The sequence below is a fragment of the Hemitrygon akajei genome, chromosome 10, assembly GCF_048418815.1.
Source record: "Hemitrygon akajei chromosome 10, sHemAka1.3, whole genome shotgun sequence".
In the NCBI taxonomy this organism is placed as follows: Eukaryota; Metazoa; Chordata; class Chondrichthyes; order Myliobatiformes; family Dasyatidae; genus Hemitrygon; species Hemitrygon akajei.
The window spans coordinates 162,646,639-162,667,197 of record NC_133133.1 but is presented as its reverse complement, the minus strand read 5'-3'; the positions used below and the strand labels follow the sequence as shown (position 1 = coordinate 162,667,197).

General features: G+C 40.5%; 1 pseudogene; it reads right to left on the bottom strand.

Moving 5' to 3' along the window:
* Positions 1-1,032: 1,032 nt before the first annotated feature.
* LOC140735026 (ferritin, heavy subunit-like) lies at positions 1,033-20,096 on the bottom strand (annotated as a pseudogene).
* Between the last annotated feature and the right edge of the window lie 463 nt (positions 20,097-20,559).

Genomic DNA, 20,559 nt, shown 5'->3' with positions numbered 1-20,559 from the left:
AATTGGAAGTTTCAATGTCCAAAGGGAAGATAAGCCATTATTCCTCCAGTTTTCATTTGTCAATGACAAACAAGTTGGTATGGGTTTGGAAGGTGAATTAAAACGAAATGCAAACCAGATGGCCATTGTGGGCAAAAGCAGGTGGTCTGCAAAACGGTTAGTTTGCACCTGATTTCCTCCAAGTAGAGGAGGCCACATCGTGAGCACTGACCCACAGAAGTCCTTTGCCTCACTTGGAAGTGTGTTTAGGTTTTTTAATGGTAGTGGGAGAGGAGGTTAAGGGACAAGCGTTGCACCTCGTATGCCTGCAGAGGAACTTGCAGGTGAGATGAGTAGACCAGGGAGCCATGAAGAGAGTGTCCCAGGGAAAGGTAGAAAGGGAGGTGGTGGGGTTGGAAGGCAGAAGATGTGACTGATGATGGGATCACATTGGAGCTGGCAGACATGACGGAGGATAATATGTTGGATGTGGAGACTAGTGCGGCGGAAAGCAAGGACCAAGGGAATCTCATCTCTGTTCTGTCTGTGGAATTGGGTGGAGTGAGAGTACGTGGAAGAAATGTATTTGTGGGCTATGTCAGAGGGAAGCCATCCTTTCTGGAAGCAGAATGAAATTCCAGGAAAATGAGAGCAGGTGAAAGTGAGAGTAAGGGTCAGCATTCTTGCAGGGAGGACGTATAGTCGAAGATGCTGTTCTGGAAGTTGGTGGGCTTTCAGAAGTCGGTGGCAAATCTTTCTCCTGAGAGGGAGACAGAAAGGTTCAGAGAAGGAAATGTCAGAACAGGTCTAATGAATTTGAGGGCAGGGTGGAAATTAGTTAAAAAAAATAGGATGGAAAAATGGACAAGTTCTGCATGAGTGCAGGAAGTAGCACCAACACTATCATTGATGCTGCAGGGAAAGTTTTGGTGGTGTGTGCTGGAGTAGGCTTGGAGCAAGGCCTATTCCATGTGGCCAACAAAAAGTCGATTGTATCTAGGGGTAATGCAAGTGTCCATGGCTACCCCTGTGCTCTGCAGAAGGTTGTGGGAATTTTTTTTTTTCTTTTTAACCAACTTTTATTTAAGCAACAGATCCTCAGTTGTGCCACATGGTTTACAACAACTTTGTCTTTTAGAAACCAGGTACAAAGATCGAAAAATCTCACAGTAGAAATACCTTTTCACTTATTTCACAAACAAGTTAACACCCAATTCAAAAATGACATTACCAAAAAACTGACTCAGAATTAAAAGAATCATCTATGAAGAGAAAGGTATTGAAGTATACTGAAAGTAGAAGAGGCACACTGATTTCCTGAGGTTTGGCGTTTTAGCTGCTCTCTCCCAGTGTATGCTTGTCAAACAGGTACTCGGCCATGCCGTTCTGGGGCGCCCCCATGCGGGTCAGGTTGGTGATCATGTCTCCAAGCTTCTTGATGGCTTCGACCTGCTCATGCAAGAAGTGGGTCTCCAGGAAGTCACACATATGAGCATTGTGCATATGAGCATTGTGCTTGTCAGAATTCCACGTTGGTTTTGGAATTTGACCAGCTTCTCTACATCTTCCCGCTCCTCCTGGGATTGATCCTTAAAAAAACTTGGCGAAGTTCTTCAACGCCACATCATCCCGATCGAAGTAAGCATACATCGACAGGTAGACGTAGGAGGCATACCAGGTTGTAGGAACCTAAAGAGAGTTGAGTTGTTGACACATTGTGGTTGTCTCACTAGACAGCAGAGATATCAGGTCAACAAGTCAAGTGGTTTATTGTTATTTAACTATATACATGTATATAACCATATAATGTACATAGAAATGAGACATTTCTTCGAACTGGGGTGTAAAGCACATAACACACGATAACTTAAGAAGGTAAGGATAAAACCTACAGATGAATCACACATAAATAACAAACTAAAGTGTATTAATATTAAATATTGTACTGGAACAGGTTAACCAGTGTCACTTCAAATATGATGTGGTAGGAAGTTCAGCAGCCTGATGGATTGGGGGAAGAGACTGTTTCTCATCCTGACCGTTCTTGTTTTTATGCTTCACAGTTTCTTGTCTGATGGTAGAAAGTCAAAGAGGATGCTGGATGGATGGGTGGGATCCTTGTTAATAGTAGAGGCCCCGATAAATGTTCCTGATGTATGGTAGGGAGACTCCAATGATCCCCTCACCATTTCTCACAATCCTTTATAGGGACTTCGGGGGGTGGAAGCCTTGCTTGCCTCAGTTTTCTTAGGACGTGGAGGCACCGTTGTGCCTTTTATTAAGGGATGTGATGCTAAGGGACCATGTGAGGTCATCTGTATACGAACTCCCAGGAACTTGGTGCTCTGAACTCTCTCTACGGAGGACCCATGTATTTGCACAGAGGGATGTTCGTCTGTACCTTCCTAAAGTCCACAATAATTTCCTTTGTCTTCTCCACATTCAGGCTTGGGTTGTTCTTCTCACACCAATCTACCAAACGTTCCACTTCCTCTCCATACTCCGTCTCATCAGCGTTCTTGATAAGGCCAGCCACTGTTGTGTCATCCGCAAACTCGATGACACGGTTTGAGCTGGATCCTGTGACACAGTGTCACAGCCTTGGGGAAGCACCAATGCTTTGGACAAGAGATATTGCTGCCCACACAGACTGACTATGGCCTTACTGTTAAGAAGTCCAGTATCCAGTTGCAGAGGAAGGTGTTGAGACCCAACGAGGATACTTTTCTACCTACATTTTGTGCCTCTTTCTAGCAATTTGCATTTGTAAGAATAGCTACTCCTAACAGAGTAATGTTGAGTGACATAAACCATCAAAGGCATCCTTTATATAGAGGAAGTACCTCTTATTTCATGTAGTTTAGTATATGTTTTGTAAAATGATGCATTAATTACTTCATTTCATAGTGCTAAAAGACCTGAGAATGCACATCTCTTATAATTTAAAGGAATAATAGAAACAATATTTGAAACTGCTGTTCCACTCTACGCCTTGTGGCACATTGGGCGCCAACCTTGCTGTTTCTTTAGCATATGTCTGTTTTTTATGAGGCCGAATTGCTACCTCAATGTTCAACCCAGCACGAATGGAAAGCGTGCAAGTAGCCGGCCAAATTCAAGCCGGGGACCATTCACCTCGACGTCTGGTGCGGATGCCACTACATCACCAGCCGGCACTTGAATCTGTGCTACAAGCAGAATGATCTGCAATGGTAATCACAACTAAATTGAACTGAGACCAATAAATATCATTATCACATTATATTTTGTAAAGCATGTTGCAAGGAAGATCTGATGCCAACCACTCCACAAAATATTCAATCTCTCCACCACCAGCACACTGTGACAGCCAATCTGTACTATCTCAAAAACATACACTGTGCTTAGTCTGGGCCTCAGCTATCAGAAAGGAAAAAGGCAGCAGGTGTAGGGGAACTCCACCACCTTCAGCTTTCCCTCAAGTTGCACGCCATCCTGGTTTCAAAAGATATCACCATGAGTGACATCAGTATTGAGTCTAAGTCATGGAACAGCCTTAGACTCAATACTGTATTGTAGGAGTACTTTCATCAAAAAGACCATGGTCATTCAAGTACAGCTAGGCTTTGGCTGGTGACCTTCAGATACTGTATCTCCATTGTTCTGAAAGTTTAAAAAAGTTGTATAAAGAACCAGGAGTTTGTTCTTGTGTCATCAAAGTATTTGAGTATCATGTTCCAAAGTACGTTTTGTGGCAATTGCCTCTAAAGATGATTTCTATCCTATTCTGAAACCTTTCTGACTTCAGATAGTTATTTAAAAGATGCTATATTTAACCTGAAGGAGAACAGCTTAATGTGATATATCTAGCACTGGAAACAAACTGATGTCATTTGAAAGTGTCAGAGATGGGCTGTGTGAAAGTGAGAGTGGTGTGGAAATTAGTAGCGAAAGTGATGAAAGCTTTGAGCAGAACACAGCGCTAAGGGGACACGAGAGACTGTCAATGCTGGAAATCTGAATCAGTCTGCAAAATGCCGGAGGAACTTAGCGGGTCCGGCAGCATCTCCCTAGATGTTTCCTTACTAGTTGAGTTCCTCCAGCATTTTGCGTGTGTTGAACAGGGCACCAGAACCCATTGATGTACTAGAAAAAACTGAGAGAAGGACTGAAACAGGGGCTGTCCCACAGCTCCCAGAATGTGCTGGAAGATAGGCCGTAGAGTTAAACGAGAAGTTGTTTGATGTGGTGATGAGTTCATTGAGGAAGTGAAGAACCTCAGGTCATCACGGTGTGGGATGAAAAAGCTGAAGAATTGGACATAGATTGTAAAATGGCTCATGATTAAAATGAGAACACCCTGTAATGACACTGACTTACTCATCTGCCCTTTCCTGACCTCCTACCTTTCTTAGCCTCATCGAATTTTTCTGGTTCTGTTGAAAGGCTAACTCTCTCTCTCCACAGAGTCTATTTTAGATGCTAAGTATTTCCATTGTTTTCTTTTGCTGTTAATATGAACATTATAGTTCAAGGACAGTGCCCAGAACAGCTGACAGCACCTCTCACTCATTGCTAGCCATTGTTTATTTTTATGTGTTCACGGGGAGACTAAGGGAATTAAATTACCAGCTGGTACAGCAACAGAGGCTTGGTTTCAGTTTATATCAGATGTATATGACCCTTGCCTGGCTATCTGTAAATAAGACCATGGCTGTTTCCTGGGAGGCATATTTGTTCTATGAAGAGCCATTTTGTATACTGTACCTGTATTTTCCAGATTTTGGGAGAGTGAGAGGTGATTTAATTGAAGCTAACAAGCTCCTTTCAAGGCCCAGCAGGGTGGGTATGGGGGAGGCAATGTTTCACTTGATTAGGAAGTGTAAAACCGAAGGTCACAGTTTAAGAATCTTGAGCTGAGAAGTTTCTTTATCCAGAGTATAACAAATCTTTGGAACCATCAATCATTGAGAGCTGTGGAAGTTCAGTTGTTGAGGTTGTTGGAGGTGAAGACTGATAGATATCTGGAAATTAAAATGGCACAAAGCTACAAGATCAGCATTGATTTTGATAGGAGACTCGATAGAGTCAACTATAAGTTCTCCCATGAATAACTCCTGCTCCCAATTCCAATGTTCTTATTACTCAATACTTTAAGATTAAATGAGTTAATTTCTTTTCATTTTAAATAACTATACAAGCTTGTCATTTTTACCATTGTGGAAGAAGTACAGAAGCCTGAAGGCACACAGTCAGTGATTTAGGAACAGCTTCTTACCCCGTCATCCAATTTCTAAATGGACATTGAACTCATGAACATGACCCCTCACTACATACACACTTAATGTTAATACACACACACACTTAATGTAACTCTTTTTTCTATATAGTTAATGATCGTGTATTTCATTATGTTGCTGTTGTAAAGTTAACAAATTTCGTGACATATGCCCATGATATTAAACCTGATCCTACTAGAGGGCACAACCTTTTCGGCTGGCTGACATTTATTTAAAAATGTAATTCGAGTGATCTCTCTCTCGCTATGCTTTGGCAGATGGTGCCGGAGCAAGGTTTAATCGATGCAGATTGTAGATTTGGATTCTAGTTCAGGTTTATAGTGTGTTTTAGTTTCTAGTTCTAGCTCTACTTGCTCTTTTTTGTTACTACTTTTGGGCGATTTTTGAATTGTGGCAGCTTGCAGATAATGAATACTGAGCTGAACTGTACTGAAATAAGCCTTTTGATTTTGTGTTTTATATTCTGTGTTTTCGCTGGATTATTTTTGTCGTCCTTTGGGTAATTTTGTTTGCACGTTGGGGTTGGTGTGCTTGATGTTTGAGGCTTCTTTTTGAACAGGGTGGTTTTATGATTCTTTGTTTCCTGAATGTCTGTGGGTAGAAGAATCTCAGGGTTGTATGCTTTGAGAATAAATGTACTTTGAATCTTGAAATGCTATACTTGAACAAGAACAGATTATTGTGAGATCTCTGGGTCTCGAAGCAAACTGTGATAGCTTGAACAGCACACAAAGCATTGAAGGAACCCAGCAGGTCAGACAGCACCCGTGGAGGGAAATGGACAGTTGATGTTTCAGGTGGAGAATGTTTATCTGTCCAAGATCCTGCCCAGGCCAAGACTTCATCCACAAATGATCTGTGTGACATATGCAGGTCAGCCAGTTTCAGAATTTTGTCTCAGAATACAGTCTTGAACTGTGGATAATTTGTCTCTTTAAGAATGAACGAGTGCAGGTAACCGTGCAGGCCTTTCAGGGTTACATCTATAAGTTCTCCCATGGCGGAAGATGCCTTCAGCCTTGTAGCAGCTAGCAAGTCTATTCCGCAGGTCTCCCAAACGCTCGTTTGTACCAGACTGGAGACCTGAGTGTGTGTGAGGGGAAGGTGGGAGAGGGGCTTGTTTTGCTGTTGTGGTCTTGTTTTGTTCTGCTGTTGTTTTGTTAGCTGCTTGCGTTGTTCTGCTGAACGTCGTGCGTATGCAATGTTGACATTGGATTGTGTGTCGACACTGGCGGGATGTCCTCAGCATATCCTTGGGTATGTTGATTGTTAATACAAATGATGCATTTTACTTATATTTCAATGTGCATGTGTTAAATAAACCTGAATCTGATTTTGAAGCTAAAAGGAGACAGCCTCATCCTGTTTCCATAATAAAATCGCTTGATGACAGAGGTATACTGCCTGTTTTATGATTCTTGAAGTCCAACTCTATCATCTTCACTTCCTGCAAGACTAATGCATAAAATCAATGTATCAATATCTGTGTGGTTCAGAGATCATCTAATTTCATTTACCAACAAGGTTAAAGCAACACACACAAAATGCTGGAGGAACTCAGCAGGTCAGGCAGCATCTATGGAAAAGAATAAGCAGTTGAAGTTTTGGGCTAAGACCCTTCTTCAGGACTGAGAAGGAAGAGGGAAGATGCCAGAATAAAAAGGTGGGGAGGGGTGGTGGTGTGGGAAGGTGGCTAGCTGGAAGGTGAGAGTTGAAGCCAGGAGGGTGGGAAAGGAGGCTGGAGATGAAGGAATCTGAATAGGAGAGGAGAGTTGACCATAGGAGAAAGGGAAGAAGGAAGGGCACCAGGGATAGGTGAGAGGTAGGTGAGGTGGAGAAGAGGCAAGAAGCCAGATTGGGGAATGGAAGAAGAGGGGAGGGGGAAGGGGAATCGATTTGTCTCAAAGATAATTACAACCAAAGCTCATCAAGCCCTGCCATTACCTCTAAAGTAATAAAAGAACATAGAAAAGTACAGCATTGGACATGTCATTTGGCCCACAATATTGTACTGAACTTGATACCAATTTGTACTAAATGTCCTTAAACTGTGTATCATCTGTGTCTTTCCATTCCCTTCATATTCATGCAATTATCAGAAAACCTCAAACTCCACCAAACTGCCTGATATCACTACTACCACTGGTAACCCATCGCAGGCACCTGTCACTCTCTGCATTAAAAAAAAACTTACCCTTCATGTTGACTTTAAATTTCTCTCCTCTAACCTTTAAAGCATCTCCTCTGGTGCTGAATCTATTCTGGATGCAATGCTCCAAGGGTTGGTATTTGACTCAGGTATTCTCAGGGGAAGTTTCTGATCTTCCAGTTAGCTGAATTTTCAACAGTAGAATTATTTGTGAATTATTTTTGACTCCAATGATAGTTTTGTGTAGTTGTATCATCCTAAAGTCTTGGCATTAATATTTTTGAAAGATAATACTATACAAAATATTCAGATTAGTATTCATTATTTTATATTTATACTTGATTGTTTCTGATATGTGATTTGCTAAATTTCTTAGGAGAGTTGTTTTGGAGAGAAGGATGTTTTTGTGATTATCACTTGACCTGTTTCTTTTTTAATTCTGCTATGGCACGATTAAATTTAGTAACAGCTCCCGGCCAGCTTATTTGATGACATCACAAGCACTTTGTTAGAAGCTGGCAGCAAATTAAAGGATTTTCATTTAAAACAAAGAGGTTTACTAATGAGCAGTTTTATCTATATCATGCATTTCGAAGTATTGATGCCCCAAAGCAGTTCAAAGTTAATTAAATAGTTTTTGAGTACTTTTGTACTGGAACGATTCACAATTTTGCTGATAAGATCCCATTGAGATTAATGACTAAATAATCTATTTAATTTTGCAATAAATGGCAGCAAGGAATTTGTAAGACTTTTTTTTCATCTTCCAATTGAAATCATTTTACAACAGAGTTCAAGTTAATCTCTCAGCTGAAAGGTAGTCTCAGTACAGCAATAAAACATCAGAAGACATGATGAAATCTTTAGAATGGAGCTGAGCTTGACAAAAAGAGAGTGGCCATCAGCTGAGATCAGGTAATATCAACATTATATAGCTCCTTTAAGGTTAGTAAAATACACTAAGATACATTACAGTGACATCCAAGCAATCTGACACCAAGACATATGAAATATTAACATACACTCAAAGTTTGGTAAAAGACGGGTGGGTTTTAAAAGGAAATAAAGCAAAAGATTCTGAAAATACTCAGAACTTTTCATCAGATTCTGATAGGCAGTCATTGTGCTGATATGTAACAGTTTCTTTCTCCACAGATACTGCCAGACCTACTGAGCATTTTGTTTTGAGTAGTGGCTTTGTAATATGTTGCTTTTTTTGATATTAAGCAAGGAATTAAAGAATGAGGGAGATGCAGAGGGGTGAAAAGGTTTAGTGAGAGTATTTCAGAATTCAAGGTTTAGAGAGCGGAAAGTATGGCTGCCTATGTAAGCCCACTAAAATGGGTATGAGTAAAATGCAAAGTAACATCCCATGATTTTAATCAGACTGAATGGGATTTAGAGACACAGAAGGACAAAGACAAGAGTAGGAATTGAAGACAAACTTTAGTTTCTAAAACAAAAAAAGATTTTAATGTGATAGAATAAATGAAGTTCAAGAAATTTTGTTCTGTTTTCCAGGCTTTAAATTGTTTCCATTAAAATGATCCCACAATAGTTCCTGTTCGCAGTTCTGTATCCTTGCAAAAGAATGATATATGCCATACGCTGAATACTCAGGATTGTATTTAGTCAGTTGTTGTACATATCCCTAGTTACAGTAATCCCATTATTGGATTTAAGACTTATGCTGTCCTGTCACGTTCTATTTGAAACAGTGGATGTTATCACAGATCAGAGGATTATAGGCAAAAGGAACAGATGTCCTCATTTACATTAATAATTAAATACAAGCAATAAAACATGCATTGTATTTATGAATGAGAATAACTTGAATTTACGTTGTGCTTAACAATAGGAAAATAGCTCAAGGTACTTTGGAGGAGTAAAACCAAACAAGCAATGACAAGAACTAAAACTTGAATCTAGAACTTCAGCAAATGATTAAAACTTCTTCACTGAGAAAGCTTTTAGGCAGGTTCTTAAAGGGAGAGGAAGAGCTGGTGAAGGTTATGAAAGGAAATTCAAGAACATAATGACTGAATGGTTTAAGACAGCTGTAAATGTTATGGTGAAGAGAGTGGGAGATGCACTGAGGTGATAAATTGGAAGAATGCAATCATTTGTCACGATTGCAGGAGGGTTTGAACACAGCAATGAAAATTTTACTTTTAATATGTTGGACAAGAACCCATGTGGATTAGAGTTAAAGTGATGTTGGTTGTACTTTAATGATTTTGGATGAGGCTAACTTCATGAAAGATAGCAAACAGAAGGTATTAAACATGCATGCAGTGAATAAGTCAGTAATCGAAATGATTCTGGCATCAATTTGAACTTTCAGCATAGGATGAAAGTTACTGGAAAATTACAGCATAGGATGAAAGTTACTGGAAAATTACAGCATGCAATTGGGTTGATTATATTTATTTCAGGGATCTTCGTATTTAACTAATTTAGATCTAAACAATTATTGTTGACAGAATTTCAGATGGTGATGAGTGAGACAGAGTGAGATAGATCAGCTGGTTGACTGGCACTCATTGTCAATAAGACCATGGGATTGAATGTGAACTTCAGGAAGGGGAAGTCAAAGGAACACACACCAATCCTCATTGAGGAGTCTCAGTGGAAAGGGTGAGCAGTTTCAAGTTCCTGGGAGTCAACATCTCCATGGATCTAGCCTGGGTCCAACGTATTGATGAAATTACAAAGAAGACCTGACAGTTGATATATATTTCATTTGGAGTTTGATGAGATTTGGTATGTCACCAAAGACTCCAGCAAATTTTTACTGATGTACAGTGGAGAGCATTCTAACTGGTTGGATCACTGTCTAGTATGGAGGGTCCAATGCACAGGATTGGAAAATCTACAAACCTAGAAAGTTACAAATTCAGTCACCTTCATCATGGGCCTCCTTCAACTCAGTCACCTTCATCACTTATCTCCAAAGGACATTTTCAAACGGTGGTGCTTCAAAAAGGCAGCATCCTTCATTAAGGACCCCCATCACCCAGGACATGCCCTCTTCTCATTACTAACAGGAGGAGGTACAGGAGTATGAAGATCCACACTCAACGTTTCAGAAACAGCTTCTTCCCCTCTGCCATCAGATTGCTGACTGGACAGTGAACACATGAACACTACCTTACAATATTTTCCCCTCTCTTTTTGCACTATATATTTAATTTTATTTCTATATGTACATATGTTACTTATTGTAATTTATGGTGTTTTTTTATTATGTATTGTGATGTATAGCTGCTGCAAACCAACAAATTTCACGACGTATGCCAGTGATATATTAAACCTAATTCTGATTTTGATTCATTGTTCTAGTGAGATCATGGGAGAATTAAAAAGAGGGCATTGTATACAGTCAGTGGTCACTGTATTAGGTATACCTGCTCATTAATGCAAATAGCTAATCAACCAGTCACGTAGCCATAACTCAGTGCATAAAAACATGTAGACATGGTCAAGAGGCTCAGTTGTCGTTCAGAACAAACATCTGAATGGGGAAGAAATGTGACTTTGTCCGTGGAATGATTGTTGGTGGCAGTCAGGGTTGTTTCAGTATCTCAGAAACTGTTGAATGCAGGGATTTTCATGCACAACAGCCACTAGAGTTGACAGAGGATGGTGCGAGAAACTAAAAACATCCAGTGAGCGGAAGTTCTGTTGGTGAAAATGCATTGTTAGTAAGAGAGGTCAGAGGAGAATGGCCAGACTGGTTCAAGCTAATAGGAAGGTGTCAGTAACTCAAACAACCACATATTAAAACAGTGATGAGCAGAAAAACATCTCTGAATACTTAACATACCAAATTTTGAAGAGGATGTGCTACAACAGTAGAAGACTATGAACCTACAGTCAGTGGTCATGAGGTACTTAATAAAGTGGCCACTGAGAGTATGTTCCAGACATTGTAAGGTCCCTATTGTTTCCAGTGATCTTACATTGGGTGTTCAGATTGGGGAGACTGGCAAAGACCCTAGCATTAGTTTTGACAACTAAGTATGAGCAAAGAAATTCTGAGATGTAATCTCTACTTTTGAAAAAGTGCAGCTTCTGTAAGGCGGAGTTAATAATTATTCCAATAATAACACCTGCAAGAGAAGTAGGAACTGGAAACTGAGTAATTATCCTTCCAATTGCAGGAACTGTCCTGCCCATGGAATTTCACACATTTCATTTTACATTGTTTCTTCACCTGAGAACTCATTTAGTTCCAGTGAAGATACTCTTATTGCTACCAGTGCCAGGCATATTAAAGCCTCTCCATATCCAGCATTGTTCACTACCTAATGGTATGTTCATTATTAAAAAAGCACTGAGACAGTCTTCAACAATCTTTTAGCATGCTTCTCCCACTCCAGTTGCATGCAGGTGAGGGGGCTTCACCCCAGTAATCATTCAGCACATTACAGATATGTACATGTGCAACAATATGTGTAATAGAAATCTGCTTAATGAGGCTGCCAAAAGACGTCAACTTGAACCCATGCTGTCTGCGTAAACTTTGGAAGTTCAATCAGATCCTCATAATTGAGTGTTAACAGAGCACACAGCCCATCCAGTATTCAGCTTCTGTCCCGTTAGGTGTTGGAGCACCCCAAACACACTCTTGCATTCACACATTTTACTGTCTCCTTCACTCCCAATTCCCCCAGTCAACTCGTAGAGCCTATCACCGGTGGAATAACGAATCCCTCCACCTGGTAATTGCAGCAAGAAGGTACATCTCTTCGATTACTTGCAATGCCGTAGCTACTCTTGGAAGACATAATAGAAATGCATTCTAATTTCTGCCAGTCACAATAAGGAATGTGTAATCTGCATAATTTTCTTTTGGAATATAGGACTTATCTCTTATTTCCCAGCTTCCCAGGGGCAGACTGGTGAGGAGAAAATGTTCACTGTGCTGACAGGATTGATACGATTTTTCATTCCCCCCACGTTCTGAGATCATACAACCCAGCAAACCTCAATATTCTCTCTGACCGCCTTTTATCCAAACACATACTGGGGAGCTTTGTTTGATCAGCCTTGTATTGTGTAGTTATTATGTAGCATGTTGAAGAGTGAATGAAGTTCCTGAATTAAACAAAATTGCTTCATAATTTATCACATGTATTTACAATAATCTAAATGTGCACAAGGTTTTCAATCAACCTGTAGGGTTCATCTTCTAATCTGGGATTACCATTTTGAGAAGAGGATTTAAATGTGGCAAATCTGTCTGCCTGTTTTCCGTTCCATGAAAGAGAAAATAAATTCACATCTGTTCACATGGATTTTGAGATGTCAGTATTATACAGCCAATAATAGTACTTAGTTTGAGGTTTACCTCAGATGCAATCAAAATCTCATTATCTCACTTGCAGTCATTTCTTTCATATTGAACTATGAATATTTTCTGTTTACAGTAAATGAGGCTCTGTGTTTGTTATGTATTACAGAACTTAGGCCTGATACCTGCATAATTTTCTAGATAGCATGTGCATGTTTTAGCAGGATGCAGAGTACATTGGGAGAGACAGATCAAATTATAGTGCATTCTAAAGTATATGAGGACATGCTTATACCTATAGTCCATCTAAAGCTCGAGGAGTTCCTCTGTTGTAACGTTCCTTGGCTGCCTAATAACGGCCTTTTGTATTTGCCTTATTTTTAAAAAAACCCTTTTTAACATATGTTAACTAGCATATGACTTGAAGTAATCCTTGTCTTGATGAAGTATTCACCTGGCAAATAATGAACCAAACATGTTTCCAAATTAGGCTTTAAAATTTATATTAGAAGACTAATTTCTTTGAGGTTCAGATCGGGCCATACGGCTGTCAGTAGCTTCATCATCAGGACCTGTGTGGACAAGGGTGTGTTTTCGAGAGCGTACCAAGATTTCCAAAATCAGAAGCACTGGAGGAACTAGGAGATTCCTGAGGGGTATCAGGAATCTTGCTGAGGGGTAAATCAAGATCAAGATCAGGGATCCAGAGTCGCACAAGAAGTCCAAGTGCAACCTATGGCAGGCCATTGTGCGAGTGAAAAGGCAATTCCATGTAAAATAAAAGACACAATCAGATGCAAGACAACTTACAAGACAAAACCTAAAAGCATAAATGGCAGGGATGCTTCATTCCCCGATGAGCTCAATGCATGCATTGAAAGAAAGAGTAACACTAAACTGTGCAAATTCCCACAGCGTTTGGTGACCTGGCAACTCTGTCACAAGGGCGATGAAAGAAAGTGAACACTTGCTAAGCCTTGGAGGTGTACTTGACTGGATTCTGAAAACCTGTACAGATCAACTGGCCGGAGTATTGAAGGAAATCTTCAACCTCTCACTCTTAGACTTGAGGTTTGCACCTGCTTTAAAAGTACAGCAATCATTATGGTGCCCCAGACGAACAGGGTGAGCTGCCTCAATGACTATAGACCGATAGCACTTACATCTACCATAATAAAGTGTTTTAACAGTTTGGTTATGGCTAGAATTAACTCTTGTTTGAGGAAGAATCTACCTCCAAGAGGACCTTAACCTTGCCGTAGGGTTTGGAGGCTGTGTGCCTCAATGACCTGGAGAACAATGTTGGCTGGAGTCAGGGCCTTGTGCTTTGGTTCTTGGTAGGGTCACCCATGCCAAACAGGTCAAAGGGTAAAGGCCAGTGTAAGGCTAGTCCAATGTTCCTCCACTTTGAGGATGGAGCTCAGGGTTAATGACCCTGGATGGTCAAAAAAAAATTATAGTGAAACCTTTTAAATCTGTGTATGACAGTACTCCTGAGGCATCACCCAGGATTTGCATGACTGCAAGATAGCACTTTATTGGACCATTGAAGGGCGGAGGAAACGTGAGAGACCAAAGAGAACTTGGTGCCCTATCGCAGAGGCATAAATTGGGACCCTGAACTGCACCGCGGCACAATAGCCAGTGACAGTCAGAGATGGAGGACATTCAATAGGGGTGGCGTAACCAGCAATAACGACTACTGAGCAAGGACCTGGACCTACTGTGGCAACAAGTCTACTGCAGATGCAGTCTCACTGGCTCTCCACTGTGCTTTGGAGCACCCAAACAACAGCAAAATGTATGTCCGTCTGTTGTTGATCACTTACAGGTCGGCATTCAATACCATCAGTTTAATTGCCAAGCTTCTCAACCTGGGCCTATGTACCTCTCCCCACAACTGGATCCTCGATTTCCTCATCGGGACGCTACAGTCAGTACAGGTTGGTAATAAACCATCCTCCTCATCGACAATCAATGCAGGAACACTTCACGAATGTGTGCTTAGCCCACTGCTCTACTCTCTACACGTGACAGCGTGGTTAAGCACAGCTCAAACACACATACATGGAAACATGCAGGGAGGTACAAAGAAACATAGTCCTCTAAAGACAATAATAATTCCCAACAAATCTGCAGCGCAGCATATTGTCTAAGAACAGTTTGCCATTGATTAGTAGATGGTTTCGTATTCTTAATAACTGTAGGAATGTCATGGTATGCGATTTTCACTATGAACTCTTGAGTAGGAAGAAAGCTTATAAAGCAAGGATTATTATCCACTAACATTTTTTTCAAGGCTACTATCAGTGCATCAAACATTAAACAAGTGCGGGCTTTTCTAATGCAGTGAATGTATTGCTCAGCAGAAAAATTGGATTGCATGAAACATACTCCCTGAACTGACTTCTGATATACTGGGATTAGAACCAACAGAAGGAGTACCCAACGTTTCAAATGCAGATTCATTAATCGAACTTCAGCTGCACTCTGTGGTTATCTATTCCAAAGAGTGAAGTGTGTAGTAATGTTGGTAACCCGTAGAAATTGCTTGCTTCCTTAAGGTGGTTATCACCGGGGGTGGTAAGGGGAGAAGATCCCACTACCTATTAAATGCTTCCAATGGCGTACTCCTCTGATGACCAAGTCCAACTCCTGGCCTTCACGTGTGGTTTACCTAATAAACCTAGCAGAACCATTTCTACTGACAGGAGAAGGGGCAAAGGCGGGTTACTGACACCTTAAAACCAGTTGCTTTGGGTAAATGGGGCTTATCAGCCATGGTTGGTATATTCATCTGGAAGAAGGAAAATTATTACCTCAAACCTTTGCTGCCATAAATGGGGAAAGCTATGGGAGTAAGCCCAGAGAGTAAAATCCGGAGCTAGAGTCCCTAAGCTGTCCTTTGTTGAGTTCAATGCTGACAGGCAACTCCTGTGATGCTGCTGGTGCCAAACTGTCTCGGTCTCTGCCGTTCCTTTGGGTCCATCAGATGCACGGAGAGGGGGAGCTTGTTACACGGTCAAGAGCTTGCTCTCCATATCGTACTGCCCAGGCTTGCGTATCTAGATAGCTAAGATGCAACAAACATGGTCGACCCTGACTGATGGAAGCTTCAAGAAATTGCTTTTGTGATAGCTTTTAAAGAGAAGTCCTAGCCCAGTATAAGTAAATTCTTCTACATTGTTTGATCTTCTATTTATGCTCAGTGTATGTTTGTGGTTTTCTGCTGCTATCGCACATCCTCTTCACAGTTCAATGTGTTGTGCGTTCAGAGATTTTTTCCTGCACACCACGGTTGTAATTTGCGGTTATTTGAGTTACTGTCTCCTTCCTGGCAGTTTGAACCAGTCTGGGCTTTCTCCTCTGAGCTCTCTCATTAACGAGGAGTTTTTGCCCACAGAACTAGTGCTCACTGGATGTTATTTGTTTTTTGCACCATTCTCTGTAAACTCTTGAGACTGGTGTGTGTGAAAATCCCAGGAGATCAGCAGATTCTAAGGTATTCAAACCACCCCATCTGGCACCAACAATCATTCCATGGTCGAAGTCACTTCCTCCCAATTCTGATGTTTGGTCTGAACAACAATTGAACCTCAATGTCTGCATGCTTTTATGCATTGAGAGGCGCCACATGATTGGTTGATTAGATATTTGCATTAATGAGCGGGTGTTCCTAATAAGTGGCCACTGAGTGTATAACAACAAGTTCTATCTTTGTTCTGAAATCTAGAAAATGTCGATGCAACTTCTGTAAGCGATCTTTTGGGCAGCTTAATTGCTTTTAAAATAGCGTTTGTTGAAGTACAACATTGGTCTGGGACCAGAGCACAAGGTGAACTTGACTTGCATCTTGTGTCTTAGCAGTCAAGTAAAGTTTATTGTCATGTGCACTAGCACATTGAAGTACAGGTACAATGGCTCATTCTGAGAGGAGTCCACTAGTTATGAAAAATGCACTTGCAGCATAAAATTTACTATATCTTTAATATCTGTTCAGTTTTCCCTAAAAAATGCCATGGATTAGGGTGGCAAACCAGTTCATCTTCCAAAAATTCTTTGGGTAGTGCTGTTTCAAGTAACCATTCTCCTTGCTTTTGGTATATTGATAACTTGTTTGGCAATGTTCCAGAGTCAAAGGAAATGCTTTCACTATTCACCTATCATAACAATTCAGAATTCAGTCCATCATGGGTAAAGCCCTCCTTACCATTGACCACATCTATGTGAAACACCCTTACAGGAAAGCAGCGTCCACCTTTAGGGACCCCCACCACCCAGGTCATATTCTCTTCTCACTGCTGCCATCAGGAAGGAGGTACAGGAGTCTCAGGACTCACATCACCAGGTTCAGGAACAGTTGCCATCAGGCTCCTGAACCAATGGGTATAACTTCACTCAACTTCACTTGCCTCATCATTGAAATGTTCCCACAACCAATGGACTCACTTTCAAGAATTCTTCATCTTATCCTCTCAATATTTATTGTTTATTTATGTGTTATTACTTTATTATTGTTTATTTATTTATTATCCAGGACATCTATAGGGAGCAGTGTCTCAGAAAGGCAGCGTTCATTATTAAGGACCTCCAGCACCCAGGACATGCCCTTTTCTCACTGTTACCATCAGGTAGGAGATACAGAAGCCTGAAGGCACACACTCAGCAATTCAGGAACAGCTTCTTCCTCTCTGCTATCTGATTCCTAAATGGACATTGAAGCTTTGGACACTACCTCACTTTTTTTTAATATACAATATTTCTGTTTTTGCACATTTTAAAAATCGATTCAATATATGTAATTGATTTACTTGTTTGTTTATTCTTATTATTTTATTTATTATGATTATATTTTTTCTCTCTGCTAGATTATGTATTGCATTGAACTGCTGCTGCTAAATTAACAGATCTCATGTCACATGCCGGTGATAATAAACCTGATTCTGATTCCTCTTTTTGTATTTGGATAGTTTATTGTCCTTTGCACTCCGGTTGGATGCCCAAATTGGTGTGGACTTTCATTGATTATATTACGGTTATTATTCAATGGCAGGGGTTCCCAACCTGGGGCCCATGGACCCCTTGCATAATGGTATTGGTCCATGGCATAAAAAAGGTTGGGAACCCCTGTTCTATGAGTTTATTGACTATGCCTGCAAAAAAAAAAGAATCTCAGGGTTATATATGGTGAAATATACTTCCTTTGATAATAAATTTACTTTGAACTTTGAATTGTAAAATCTCTACTAAATCTACTAATCTCTGCTCCATTGGAATTAACCTTTGTGACTTAGGTTTCTCCCCAGCATTTAATTATCTTATTTCTGGAACAACATGGTGAAAGTTGAAAAAATCCTACTCTTTTCAGACATTTGTGTGCATAGCTGTGCATAGTTTCAGATATTTGTGTGCATAGCTGAACGGCTGGAAGCAGATTCACTTTCAGGTCATGTTCAAGGAGCTAACCACCCTTCAATGTATTAGCCTAGACTTAAATATTAGAACCTTTGGATGCAGAAGCATTTACTGAAGGGTTGCCTTTAAATGAATCAGTTGCTGTAAGTTTTAATGGGAACATGAAAGTGAATGGGACCAAGCACCTTAAGGGAAATATGTTGTGGTGTTGAGATGACAGCTGTATAAGTGTATTGGATCTGTGCATCTTTTAAAGAAGTGACATTTCCTGTAATGCACATCTTCAGAAAATAGCTGATTGATGCTTTAAAAAGACTCTAGAGACAAACTGCTTCCCGAACAAGCAGAAGAATTAAGAACAACATCTTCCACATGGAACTCTTAAACACCACCAACTCAAAAGCCCTGAATTGCAGTTGACCGTGCTTGGACACCGGCCAGCATTCTACACCTGTTGTATGATGACATGCAAACCACGATCATAACCAATAATTCCTTTGATAGGTAGGGGCAAATGGAATTTCTGCACAATTTGCTGGAAGAATTATTATTGGTTACCATTTTAATTAACTTTTTCAAAGCTGCATCTATTTTTAGTATTTATACTCTGGAAAATATCTCTGCAACTTCATTTACTTTCCTGAGCCATTTTCAGCTGCAGTTGTAAATTATGCTTTCTGAGAATAACAAGCCTCTGCTAATCTTAAACTTGTTATTTGTACAAGATAAGGAACCTGACATTTCTCCAAAAGACTTCTGTATTTTATTCAGTTTTTTCTTGTTTTAAAGATGAAAGAATAGCTTTATTTGTCACATGTACATTGAAACATACAGCGAAATGCTTTGTTTGTGTCAAATCAAGTCAGCACCAACATAGTGTGCCCACAACTCACAAAACCTAACTGTACGTCTTTGGAATGTAGGAGAAAATCAGAGTTCAAATTAAATTTTATTATCAAAGTACATATGTATCACCATATACAATCCTGAGATTCATTTTCTTGTGGGCATACTCACCAAATCTGTAGAATAGTAACTATAACAGGATCAATGAAAGATCAACCAGAGTGCAGAAGACAAGAAACTGTGCAAATGCAAATATCAATAAATAGCAATAAACAATGAGAACATGAGATAACGAGATAAAAAGTCCTTAAAGTGAGATCACTGGTTGTGGAAACATCTCAATGGATGGGCGAGTGTATTTGTCCCCTTTTGTTCAAGAGCCTGATGGTTGAAGGGTAGCAATTGTTCTTGAACCTGGTGGTGTGAGTCCTGAGGCTCTTGTACCTTCTATCGGATGGCAACAGCGAGAAGAGAGCATGGCCTGGGTGGTGGGGATCTCTGATGGTGGATGCTGCTTTCCTGCGACAGTGTTTCATATAGATGTGCTCAGTGGTTGGAAGGGCTTTACCCATGATAAACTGGGCTGAATCCACTACCTTTTGTAGGATTTTCTGTCCAAAACATTGGCATTTCCATACCAAGCCGTGATGTAGCCAGTCAATATGCTCTCACTACACATCTATCGAAGTTTGTCAAAGTTTCAGCTGTCATGCTGAGTGTCCACAGACTCCTAAGGAAGTAGAGGTGCTGCCATGCTTTCTTTGCAATTGCACTTACATACTGGGTCCAGGACAGGTCCTCTGGAATAGTAGCACCCAGAAATTTGATGTTGCTAACCCTCTCCACCTCCAATGAGTACTTGCTCATGGATCTTTGGTTTATAATCAGAAATTTGGAACATCCGAAGGAAACCCACGCGGTCACAGGGAGAGCGTACAAACTCCTTACAGGCAGCGACAGGATTTGAACCCCAATTGGTGATTGCTGACGCTGTAAAATGATGCGCTAACCATTATGCTGCTGTGCCCCCTCCCCCACGCCTGTTACTGTTGCTGTCAAGGGCAGGAAATTGCTTAATTTACCTCTTTGCCGATTTTGGAAATGAACTCACCTCACCCAAGCTTACGTCCATTGTTTATCTACCAGGAAGAAGTTCCGCTTACAGGCATCAAACCAGCAAAAGTAATTGCAAATTCAAGTGGTATTGAATAAACAGCTTCACTTCCAAACATGACAAAATTAAGGTTGCAGTGGAAATTAAGAATAGAAGTAAATGTGACTAATTCAGAACCGCAAAAGAAATGATTACAAGTGAAGGGAACTGAAGCACTATGATTCATTCACACTATAATTGCAACAGATATGCAAAGTAGTTTTGCTTTCACAATGTACTCTAAATACACCCTGAATGTGGAGTCTGCTCCAAGCCTAACGCTTTGCTGAAATCGAGTGTGACTGCATGTATCGGATATTCCAGTTTTGCACTTCTGAATCAGCTCAGTCCTCAGGAACGAATTTGCTGTAAATAGGCTTCTTGTTGTGAGAAACTGGAACTTGTTTGCACCCACACTGAAGTCGTGGAAGGAATAACCCAC